This window comes from Danio rerio, chromosome 14 (genome assembly GCF_052040795.2).
Source record: "Danio rerio strain M-AB ecotype USA chromosome 14, GRCz13ab, whole genome shotgun sequence".
Taxonomy (NCBI): domain Eukaryota; kingdom Metazoa; phylum Chordata; class Actinopteri; order Cypriniformes; family Danionidae; genus Danio; species Danio rerio.
The window spans coordinates 47,553,138-47,565,239 of record NC_141034.1 but is presented as its reverse complement, the minus strand read 5'-3'; the positions used below and the strand labels follow the sequence as shown (position 1 = coordinate 47,565,239).

The 12,102-nt window shown below is 33.8% G+C and overlaps 1 protein-coding gene and 1 long non-coding RNA gene across 4 annotated transcripts in view; one reads left to right on the top strand and one right to left on the bottom strand.

Moving 5' to 3' along the window:
• LOC147834036 (uncharacterized) overlaps positions 1-5,854 on the bottom strand; it is a 64,557-nt gene extending 58,703 nt beyond the window's left edge. The window contains exon 1 of one of the 2 annotated variants that reach the window (XR_015508043.1): positions 5,606-5,854. This is a non-coding gene — a long non-coding RNA (uncharacterized LOC147834036). The remainder of the gene's footprint in view (positions 1-5,605) is intronic. The other variant, XR_015508044.1, reaches the window with a different exon arrangement.
• Positions 1-12,102, top strand: part of LOC141377471 (uncharacterized) — a 370,516-nt gene that overhangs the window by 288,797 nt on the left and 69,617 nt on the right. The gene's annotated exons all lie outside the window — the stretch shown is intronic.

Genomic DNA, 12,102 nt, shown 5'->3' with positions numbered 1-12,102 from the left:
CCTCCTGTAAATGCATTTGCTTGGCACAGTCGTTGTTATTAAAGCCAGTAGTTGTTCTGTGACCTTAAAGAAACGGTTTAGGTCACCTAGAAAAGAAATTCTGTCATTATTTACTCACCCTCATGTCTTTCCAAACTCATATGACCTTTCTTTCTTTTTGCCGAACACAAAGGCACTGCTCTCTCCATGCTCTTTTCCATGCAAATACAATGGATGGCATCCGAGGCTTTGCGACGTGTGCTGGATATTTCAGTAGCTTTACAATGCTATTCGCTTAAATATCTAGATGACTTTAAAAAAGTTAATTATTTACAATGGGTTTTGTTTATTTTTACAGATTTACAGAATTACAAACCCCAAATTAACTTTAAGGCTGGAGTCTACGGTATGTAGTTTTCCCACCTTTTTGTTCAGCTAATCAATAGAACTGTATTTTCACACTTTTGTGAGCCATAAAAATGTCATTTTTAATTACTTTTACTAAAAACAGAAATACACACTGATTTCTGAGCGAACAAAAAGTGTAATGCTTCTTTTTTTTGGTTTTGTTTATTTTTTCTGACCAGAGTTATTTACAGAAGACATCTGCTGAAATATCAGCAAGTGCAACAGTAAATTATATAACAAGAGCAATTTTCTCAGGCATATATAGAGTGAATGACTTGATGCCATCAAAACAATTTAAAAGCATTTCACAAAAGAGAGTTTAATTATTACACTGAAAAAAAAACTCTGTTTAATAAAGTAACTTTTATGACATTTTGAATATTTGAATGAATTTGATTTTGAATATAAATGACAAAAAGAAAATTTGGCTGTATATCGGCACTGGGGGAAGGTGTGCCTTAGTGCCCCACCAGTGATGAAACTGTATACAGACATATAGCACTGCTACGAGTTTGTAATTGCGCTTATACAACAGTTTGATGGCATAATCGTGTATATAAAAAGAAAATCAAATACAGAGAGTCTTAAAAATCCTTTTGTATGAGGGACTACTTTCTTCTGCCACTCATTCACATCTGCAGCTGACTGTCAGAACAGCAGGAACCGTTGCTACTTCACCAATATCAATTTAGAGCAAGTATTTGAATGATTCTCTAGCGTAATTTCTAAAGTGAGGACAAAACAGGTTATTTTTGCTCTCATTTTAGGATTATGAGGCTAAACAGCATGAAATGGCACCAATCCACAGAGATTTCCCAGTATTTCTTTGTCGCAATTGGGAAATTACAATAATATAACTCAAAAAAGCCAACAAAGCCAACACTACCAGATTATGCTATAAATACAAATACAAAAGAAAGATATAGACTTAGAATGTCATAGAATGTGTGTGTGTGTGTGTGTGTGTGTGTGTATATATATATATATATATATATATATATATATATATATATATATATATATATATATATATATATATATATATATATAATTTATGTCATGACCACCAGTGATCTAGCCTCCACATCTGCTACTTTATGAACTACAACTTCCATGATGCTGTGCACCAATCCAAACCAGCTACGGCTGACATTATTCCGGACAATCACACAGACACACAGCTGAAACTCATAATCAATGATTACCCGGACTATAAAGACAGCTCTCATTTTCACACTCACTGATGAGTGTTGTTGGTTTATATCAAGACTTTCTGTATTCCTTGACCCTTTGCTTGTGTCCTGGTTTTCGTTATTTGCCTCTTATATCAACCTTTATCTACACTTCTGTATTTGCCTGTATGTAAACTTTTGCTCCTGTTTTTGACCATTGCCGCTCTGATATTTCTAATAAAGCTGCACATGAATCCTCACCTTCGTTATCCTGACCTATAGATGTAACAATTTACCTTACACTTGAATTGAGATTGAGTTTTTTTAAAAATGCTTAAAAAAATAGTAGAATCCACACCACACCAATGTTATTGTAATCTAACAAAGAGCAATATTTGTGTTTCTGCTGGTGAATGAATATATTAAAACACATTGACCCATTGAATCCATCCTGATTCAACAAGCTTGAGGAATCTAAGTGTCAAGATGACAAATCGGTAAGTTTTCCTACAAGAACACGATCATCATCCGTTGCTGTGAATGTTTATAAATGTAATTTTTATGATTATCTTGCTTGTTCTTGGTGAGAATTGGCCCTTAGTCACTGTTCATTGTAATTGCATGGGAGAAAAAAGGTAAAAGCGCAGTCTTTATAATGTCTTCTTTTGTATTGCACAGAAGAAAAAGCCTTGGAATGGCATGAGAATGATAGAATAATGATAGACATTTTAAGTGGACTGTTTTTAACTTTGCATTTCCAACCCAAAAATTATCCAACCATCAACGCTCTGTCGATCCCAAAAGATGTTTTTTTTTTTTTGTCAGTAAAAGAATGCTTGTTATTAACAGAACACTTTGGTTGTGATCCCAGTGGTTTTGCACATTCAGTACGGTATTTTCTGTCCTGGTCAAGGTCGTCTTCTCTCTTATTTTTCACCTGAAGTTCTTCATAATGTATATAAATACCCAAAAGGATTGTTTGATTTAATTCTGGCATTTATAGTGCACATTTCCATTCAAATTGTTTTAATGCTAATCTTGGCGCGAGTGAGAGAATTGGAATGAATGTGCGGTGCGATTAAAGCGTGCCCGTGTCATAGTTTAAATGCACAAACATATCTAATACTTTCATTATAATTATGCATGCGGAAACAGAGACTGAAATTCACTTGGACCTAATGAAAGTATTTATCAGCGCTTTATTAATGTCTTACTGATGAATGTTGTCATTCACACTGACTGCTAATGGAAATATGGAGTGATGCATTATACTGTGATGCAGTATACTGTGTGTGTACTGTGGCGGAAATTATTTTGAGAACTGAAAAAAACAAGGTTTTCTTTAATTATGCCAAATGTTGGTGTATTTAAATAGCTAGCTAAGCAATAAATTAAAATATAAAGGTGTTAATTTACTCATTTAAAAACGTTTTTATCCAGTAGAACAGAGGTTCTCAAACTTTTTTCATCAAGTACCACCTCAGAAAAAAATTGTCTCTTCAAGTACCACCAAAATGAGCAGTATTGAAATACAGTAGCATAGTAGGCCCAGTAAAGCAGCTACAACTCTGCACAGTTAAAAAAAAACATGTCAGATAAACTCAGAAATATAGGCTAAATGTCATGTATGGCATATTATATAAATATTTTTTGATAAATTTTGAAATATATTTGGCATGTACATGACATATTTCATTCCTCCGAGTACCACTAGAAGGAACCCTGCGTACCACAGTTTGAGAACCACTGCAGTAGAACATTAAATATGTTTTCAGCTGAAAATGTTGTCCTTGGCGATTCATAAAATGAATATTCTAAAATGTCAAATGGTAATCTTTATACAACTTATCAGAACAGAAAACGAATAGCATGTGTCTTTGACATTGCACTGATGTCTTATGAAGGGTATCAATCCGTATGTGCAGGAAACTGAATATTATTTCTAATAGTATTACCTGTAATTCACAACCTTTGACAAATAGGGAAATCTCACTCTTTCCTGCACTTGAAAGAAGTGGTGAAATTGAAGTGTTATGCCTTATGTTAAATAGATGAGTTTATAAAAAGTAGTGTTTTCACCTGAAATGTTTTAGAAATGTCATATGTTTGAATTCCATATTATTATATGGTGCTTTAAAGTTACCATGGAATGGAAAACTGTTTATATCTATGCATAGTTGAATAGTTAGAGTTCAGATCATGGAAATGACTTACAGTTAGCCACAAACTCCATTATTTCCTCCTTATGTAAATCTTGTTTTAGAGAAAAACATTTCAGAAGATCTTTTAATTTATTAACTAACTGTGATGTTAGAGTTGCGATAATATGTAGCCTATATGCCAATTTGTAGGCTATGCCAAAATCCCTTTAAGGATACTCTATATTGTTTGTCCGCACCCCCAACTGTGTTCGAATTTTACTACACTACCATTACAACCTATACCAACTCAAGTAGTCTTTTTTTTAACACTTGACTGTTGAAGCCATTTAACTGTTGTTAAAAATTTAGGATAAATTACCCTTTTGTTGAAATTCATTCATTCATTTTCTTGTTGGCTTAGTCCCTTTATTAATCCAGGGCCGCCACAGCAGAATGAACCGCCAACTTATCCTGCACACTTTTGTGCAGCGAATGCCCTTCCAGATGCAACCCATCTCTGGGAAACATCCACACACACTTTCACACACACACTCATACACTATGGACAATTTAGCCTACCCAATTCACCTGTACTGCATGTCTTTGGACTGTGAGGGAAACTGGAGCACCTGGAGGAAACCCACGCGAACACAGGGAGAACATGCAAACTTCACACAGAAATGCTAACTCAGCCGAGGCTCGAACCAGCGACCTTCTTGCTGTGAGGCCTCAGCTCTACATACTGTGCCACTGTGATGCCTGTTGTTGAGATTGAATGGTTATTTTGATATACAAGATATACACAAAACGTCATACTGTCCCATCAAATTTAAATTGAAAGCTTCTATTGAGATATTAAAATGAAGCTTCGAATGTCTGTCATTATTTTTCATAAAGATATCACCTTAAAAAATGTGTGTGTGTGTGTATATATATATATATATATATATATATATATATATATATATATATATATATATATATATATATATATATATGTATATGTATGTATATGTATATATAAATATATATATGTATATATATACACACACACATATATATATATATATACATATACACATATACACACATATATATATATATATATATATGTATGTATGTATGTATGTATAGGGGTGGGGTGGGGTGGGGTGGGGTTGCTTGCGTGCCAAGCCTCCTTTTTAAAATAGTACATTTTCTTATGACTAAACTCGTATGAATTTATAAGAATTAGCCACTAAACTGACAAAACGTAAACTACTTGTGTTTCCTCGTGAGATCAGGCTGATTTTTTGATATGTATTGTATGTGTTTGTAATATATAAATTGTATAGCTTGAATGACTGAACTGTGTTTGTTTTATACATATTATTGTTTTTTATTTATAATACTTTGTTAAAGACGTGTTGCAGACCTCTTGCCTAGATCAACCTTGTAAATGAGAGCTTAATCTCAATGGGTTCATTTACCTGGTTAATTAAATAAACAGTAAGCCACTAGTGTGAATCAGAGAGTGGGACCATAGAAGTAGGTGTTGATCATCTTCTGTGTAGGCGGAGTTTAGTCACTACTTAATAAAGTAATTGGCTCCAGTAAAAGCTACATTTGGACTCACAAAATATATTGAGTTCTGAAAAGTACATTATTTATTTTTTTTAATAATATTTTAAAAGCTTCATATCTCTCAGTTCATCACCTCGTAAACTGATATTTTTATGGAGTTTCTGTGGTAACACTTGCTCAAAGTGGCCGCAGTTCTCTTTAAAATCACTTGTTTTGTGTTTGGCACAAGAATGAAAGTCATGCAAGTTCAGAAGGAATGAAATGAAGGTCATTTAGCAGTCATATTCAGGGGGATCATGTTCAGGAATCAAATGGCATGTTTTATTTTCCTATTTTACTTACCTTTCTTCACCTCTTTTCATTCCTCTCCACCTCTCGGCCAGAAGCCCGATCCATTGTGCTGCAAATATGTTGTTCTTTTTGGCTTCTTGCTTTCTTCTCCACATTCCCTCTGACCTCCTGTTGTAGAAGCAGAGGATTTTTGTCTCTTCAGTGCTTTAAGGCATGAAAGACAGAGAGCAGGGGACAGCGGTGCATGCAGGACACACACAATCAGCCTGCATGTGAGCTCTTTCCCTCCCTCATCTCTGCGTTTGCCGTTGTGCATCATGAATAAAAGATAAATGATTATGACTGAGGGAGTGTTGTTTCTCTGTTGACCCCTGTCTAACCTTCTTTTGCTGCTTCACTTTGGACACAATGCAGAGAGAGAGAGAGAGAGAGAGAGAGAGAGAGAACAGTTGACATGAGTGTAATTTTTAAAAAGATTTATTTTTAATTATTGCTAGAATATATTTGTGTGTGTATGTGTGTGTACTATTTAGAAATATCAGGCTGAAAGGATGGCTCATATAACACAGTGAAATGTTAATTATTAATGGGCATTTCTAGTATCATAATAATAATAATAATAATAATAATAATAATAATAATATTATTATTATTATAGTAGAAATGGAAGTAATAATAATAACAATAATAATAATAATAATAATGAAAATAATAATAATAATAATTAGAGATGCACTATTCTGGACTAATTCTGATTTATTTATTGTAGCGTGACCCGTTTATACCGATTTTTGCTGATTGCAATTTTCTATAATATAATTATCATGCTATAATATAAAATCTAAGTATTATTAACAGCATATACAATAAAATATACTTTTGTTGTTTGTTTGTTTGTTTGCTTGTTTTTCAAAATAAATATAATTATTTATTTTTTATTTAAATAAATATTTAATTATTCAAAATTGTAAAAAAAAATATATGTATGTATATATATATATATATATATATATATATATATATATATATATATATATATATATATATATATATATATATATATATATATATATATATATATATATATATATATAGTCTGTAGACTATCGAAAAAAAAATTGCATAAAAGGGGCTACAAATATATTTTGACTTAAAAATGTTTTTTTTTTTTTTTTCATTAAAAACTGCTTTTATTCTAGCCGAAATAAGACTTTCTCCAAAAGAAAAAACATTATCAGACATACTGTGACAATTTCCTTGATCTGTAAAACACGATTTGGCAAATATTTAAAAAAAGAAAATAAATTTTAAAGGGGGGGTGGCTAGTAATTCTGACTTCAACTCTACATGTCACATCACTAATTATTTTTTTTTTTAATTATTTATTTATTTATTTTGTCATTATTATTATTTTTTTTTTAGTTTTCACAAATAACATATGTGGGCGACGTAGTGGCGCAGTAGGTAGTGCTGTCGCCTCACAGCAAGAAGGTCGCTGGGTCGCTGGTTTGAACCTCAGCTCAGATAGCGTTTCTCCTTGCGTTCATGTGGGTTTCCTCCGGGTGCTCCGGGTGCCCTCACAGTCCAAAGACATGCAGTACAGGTGAATTGGTTAGGCTCAATTGTACATATTGTATGAGTGTGTGTGTGTGTGTGTGTGTGTGTGGGGGTGTTTCCCAGAGAAGGATTGCGGCTGGAAGGGCATTCGCTGCGTAAAAAACCTGCTGGATAAGTTGGGGGTTCAGTCCGCTGTGGCAACCCCGGATTAATAAAGGGACTAAGCCGACAAGAAAATGAATGAATGAAATAACATATGTAACATATATAAGAATTAATCATTTAAAATTGTGATTGTGTTAAAAATACGGGGGTCATCTGGTGTGTTTCTTATTCTTGCTTGAGTTGAGTCTGCCTTGCCTTCATGTGAACTTAGATTCTCAGAATTGATCCATGAAATCTATGAGCCGGCAAATGAGACTTGATGATGTGATGGCCATGTTGTGAAGTCCAATTGATGGTGAGGGGGTAATTTGGATGAAATGTGTGTTCCGTGACCCCTGAATGCACCACTGCTGCGCCAAATCACAGATTATGTCTATGCTGATGCTTCACAACATCATGCTGATTTACCCTATAAAATAACCCGTTTACTGCAATGGCACAACAATCATGGCTGCATGCTATTATTCACCATAGCTGAACACACAGATTTGGCAGCTGGATCTCATCAACAACTTTTTTTTTCTCTCTCTCTCTCTCTTTCCTCCTTCAGTGTCATGCTGTGTTTAGTCAAGTGTTGTTTGTAGGATTATCACTCACTTGGTAAACAACTTTATTCAAAGGCACTTTCCACCATTTGAGAAACACTGTCGCTCTAATTCTCAGAATTAGCTCAGATTGAAAAAAAAGAAGAAAAGAGAAACAAGACTTTGACTTGTGAGTACATGCTGTTTTGAGGTGTTTGCTGTTGTGATGCAGAAAAGACAAAGTACATTTGAATTACTACCCTTAAAGGTGCCCTATAAAACCAATCTGTAAGCATAGTCAGGGGCGATTTTAGGATATTCATTTTAGGGGGGCTCAGCTCCATATGAGGTAATTTTTTAAAATTAATTAATTAAATTATATATATATATATATATATATATATATATATATATATATATATATATATATATATATATATATATACAGTTGAAGTCAGAATTTGCATTTTCACAGTATGTCTGTTTTTTTTTTTCTTCCTTCTTCTAAAGAAATTCTTTGTTTTATTTTGGGTAGAATAAAAGCAATTTTTTATTTTTTGAAAACCATTTTAAGGTCAAAATTATTAGCCCCTTTAAGCAGTTTTTTTAACCAAGTTAACCTAATTAACCCAGTTAGGCCTTTAAAAGTCACTTTAAGCTGTATAGAAGTGTCTTGAAAAAGATCTAGTCACATATTATTTACTGTCATCATGGCAAAGATAAAATAATAATACTTCAGAAAAAACAAAACAAAAAGCGCTCTGGGGTAAGTTCAAATGTATGGTCGGTGCTCTTTGGGTAAGGGATTCATCAAATCTGCAACAAGAATCAGTCCAAGGCACTCGAGTAAAGTGAAAAAATTAAAAAGCCTTTATTCACATGGCTAGATCTCTAAAAACCAGTTGGTTTTTAGAGATCTAGCCATGTGAATAAAGGCTTTTTAATTTTTTCACTTTACTCGAGTGCCTTGGACTGATTCTTGTTGCAGATAAAATAATAATAATCAGTTATTAGAAATGAGTTAATAAAACTATTGTTTAAAAATGTGTTAAAAACATTTTTCCTCCGTTAAACAGAAATTGTTATATACAGTATATATACGGCTGAAGTTAGAATTACATTAGAAGCCTAATATTACATTTATAAGTCATAATTTAATAGTAATACATTTAAAGATGTTTGACTGACATGGGAAGGTTGTATGCTAAACTAGCACTATTGTATAGACAGGCATGGCAATTTGAGTTTTGAATGAGCTAAATAGGCTCGACATGACTGTTTACTGTAGTACAGTGTAATAAATAATTAAAATAAATAACTATTATTAATTAACTGTTTACATGTATTAAATAAATAAATATGCCACTTTTCTGATTAAATGGCATAAATACTTTTTTTTTTCCTTAAATCTACAGGCTAATTTACATGTTTAACGATCTGAATCATAAAAAAATGATTTTTTAATACAAGACAACACATGATGTTTCTATTCTATCTCTGTCAGTGATCCTGACAGATAAAATGGGTACCTGAGTCCACCTGATCGCAAAAGTGAAGACCCGATGTCACTTTTAAGGGACCGTTTTATTAGTTCATTCTCCTCCTCAGGGGTAACCACAGTGAAATGAATCGCCAACTTATCTAGCATATCTTTTACGCCGTACTCACACTATATACAGTTGCCTCGAACGGGCCAAAGCACGCTTGTCCCCCCCTCCCGTCTCCCCAGACGACCTGCACTCACATTAAAATCGAGCCTGGGCATGCTTACGTCATTGATGCTGCGCTGTTCAGTGAGCGCTCTCGCTCAGCACAGAGGAGATTTCTGTAGTTATACCATTTAAGTCATTTGATATGCAGTGACATGCAGTCAAATATTTCACCAAACAGTCCTTAGGGATGCAGTGACACGCAGTCAGATATTTCGCCGAACTGATCCGCCATTTTTGGTGCTCATAAACAATCATAAAGCCCTCGTGCTGCAGGAATGAGGAGGTTTGCTGAAGGTGCGCAGCTGTCGTGCAGTGAGGGCTTTGTGTATTTAATGAACTACGGCAGTTTGCGTTTATTGAACAGTAAGAATATTTAATAAATCCATATGAAACCGTCCTTAAGAGCCACATCTCGCTTTCAGTTTCGGGCTTTGGCCCGTTTTGCACTCACACTACAAGCGTACTGCGCCAAAGCCCAAGTAACCCGCGCTAAGGCCCACCTCTTCCAACCGGGCCAGGGCTGGCCAAGTGAACCATGCCTGAGCCCGATTCAGCGCACTCACACTTCTCAAACGATCTGGGAAACAGGCCTGGGCACGGTTCGGATAGCATAGTGTGAGTACGCCCTTAGACAGCGGATGCTGCAGCCGCAACCCAGTACTAGGAAACACCCATACACACTCAGATTCACACACACATACACCATGGCCAATTTAGTTAATTCAATTCACCTAGCACATGTCTTTGGACTATGAAGGGAAACCGGAGCACCCAGAGGAATCCCACGCCAACATTTGGGGAACATGCAAACTCCACACAGAAATGCCAACTAGTCTAGCCGTGATTTGAACCAGTGACCTTCTTGCTGTGAGGTGACAGTGCTAACCACTGTGCCGTTCAATGCAACTGTGTCTAGTGCGAGCACATCCTAAGAATCCATAACATTTCAGTGATAGTATGTTAGGTTTATTTGATTATACATGTCAGAAATCCCCATAAAGTATTTGTATGTGCACATGCTGTTGTGTGAAAAATTTTGAACTGCTCTGTATGGGCTAAAAGATACAAATTTTATGGTGTGCTGCATCATTTCTTCCCCATAATGCCCTAAAACCCTATTATTCCTTTCACAGGAGCTGGTATTGTGTTGACAGATTCCCACATCAGTGAAGCAGCAATAGTTTAGTCAGACTGTGAGAAATTGAAGAGCAAAATAATCGAACATTCCTACTTCTAAACTCCATTTTTACTTCACTGCTCACTGCTTTTTTTTTCAGCAAAGAAAGCGGGTCTGAGTCTTATCTTTGCACGATGAATAAGAAAAGCAAACAAGACATAGTAATAAAAAACAGACCATTCCCCAGTCACTCTACCTGAACAAACACTTGACACGAGATTGATTCTTGACGTAAATTGTACCTACATTGTAAAATGTTAATTTAATAACTTCTAAGGGATCCTATACAATAAGGTTTTTGTGCAAATGTAGATTATTGGTTTTACATTTGTCAGCAAAACTGAAATTCTAAAAAAAAAAAAGATTGAAGATTACAAATTCTACATTCCAAGAAAACATAATATAACTCCAATCAAATGTTTTCTCCAGTTTTCTCCAATCAAATGCATTGAAATATACTCATTTTTAATCTTCAATCTTTTTTATATATATATATATAATTTCAGTTATTTCATTATTTAAAAAAAGATTGAAGATTAAAAATGAGTATATTCCAATGAATTTGATTGGAGAAAACAATATAAAATTGAAGTTAAAGTTGTTCACTTCAAGAATGATTGGCCACTGTTGACTTTAACTTGAAGTTCAACAGTAACAAGTGTTCACATTCCAAAATTTAAGAAATTTCTTCTTTTGTGTTGATCAACAAAGTAATAAACTCTGAAAATGAACTACTCCTTTAACATGAACAATCAAAAAAGCCATACAACCCTGCTAAAAAAAATATTTAAAATGGTATAACCTGGAAATTGCATTGGTTTTAATACAACCTGTAAAGGTCATTTTGGTTTCTATACTGGTCATTTGTGGTATGGTAAAATCTGTAAATAATGGAGTACATCCCATGTTACATGAGACCGATACACTTGTTAAATTAATATTTTTAATAAGATCCTATACAATGTTTATCTTGTCAATCTTTTCTTTTTTTTGTCTTATTGGTTTTACATTAGATTAGTAACAAAACAATCTTTTTTTTAAAAGAATAAAAAAAAAATTCCAAAATTAAACTAAAAATGTAAAAATAAAAATAAATATATAACAAAATATTAATAAAAGTCAAGGTGCAAAAATTAGTACATCCCAATGAATTTGTTTGGAGAAATCGCTAATTAAAACAGTACCTGTAATTTGCTTACAGAATGACATTATATTACAGAATTACAATGACAGAATGATTGGCCATCTTTGACTTTCACTTGAAGTTCATGGTCACCAGTGATTTCCATATTATCATTATTATTATTATTATTATTATTGTTGTTGTTTTCATTCTATGCAAGTCAATGGTAACAACAAGCGTTTGCATTCCAACATTTTTCAAAATACCTTTTGTGTTAATAAACTCTGAAA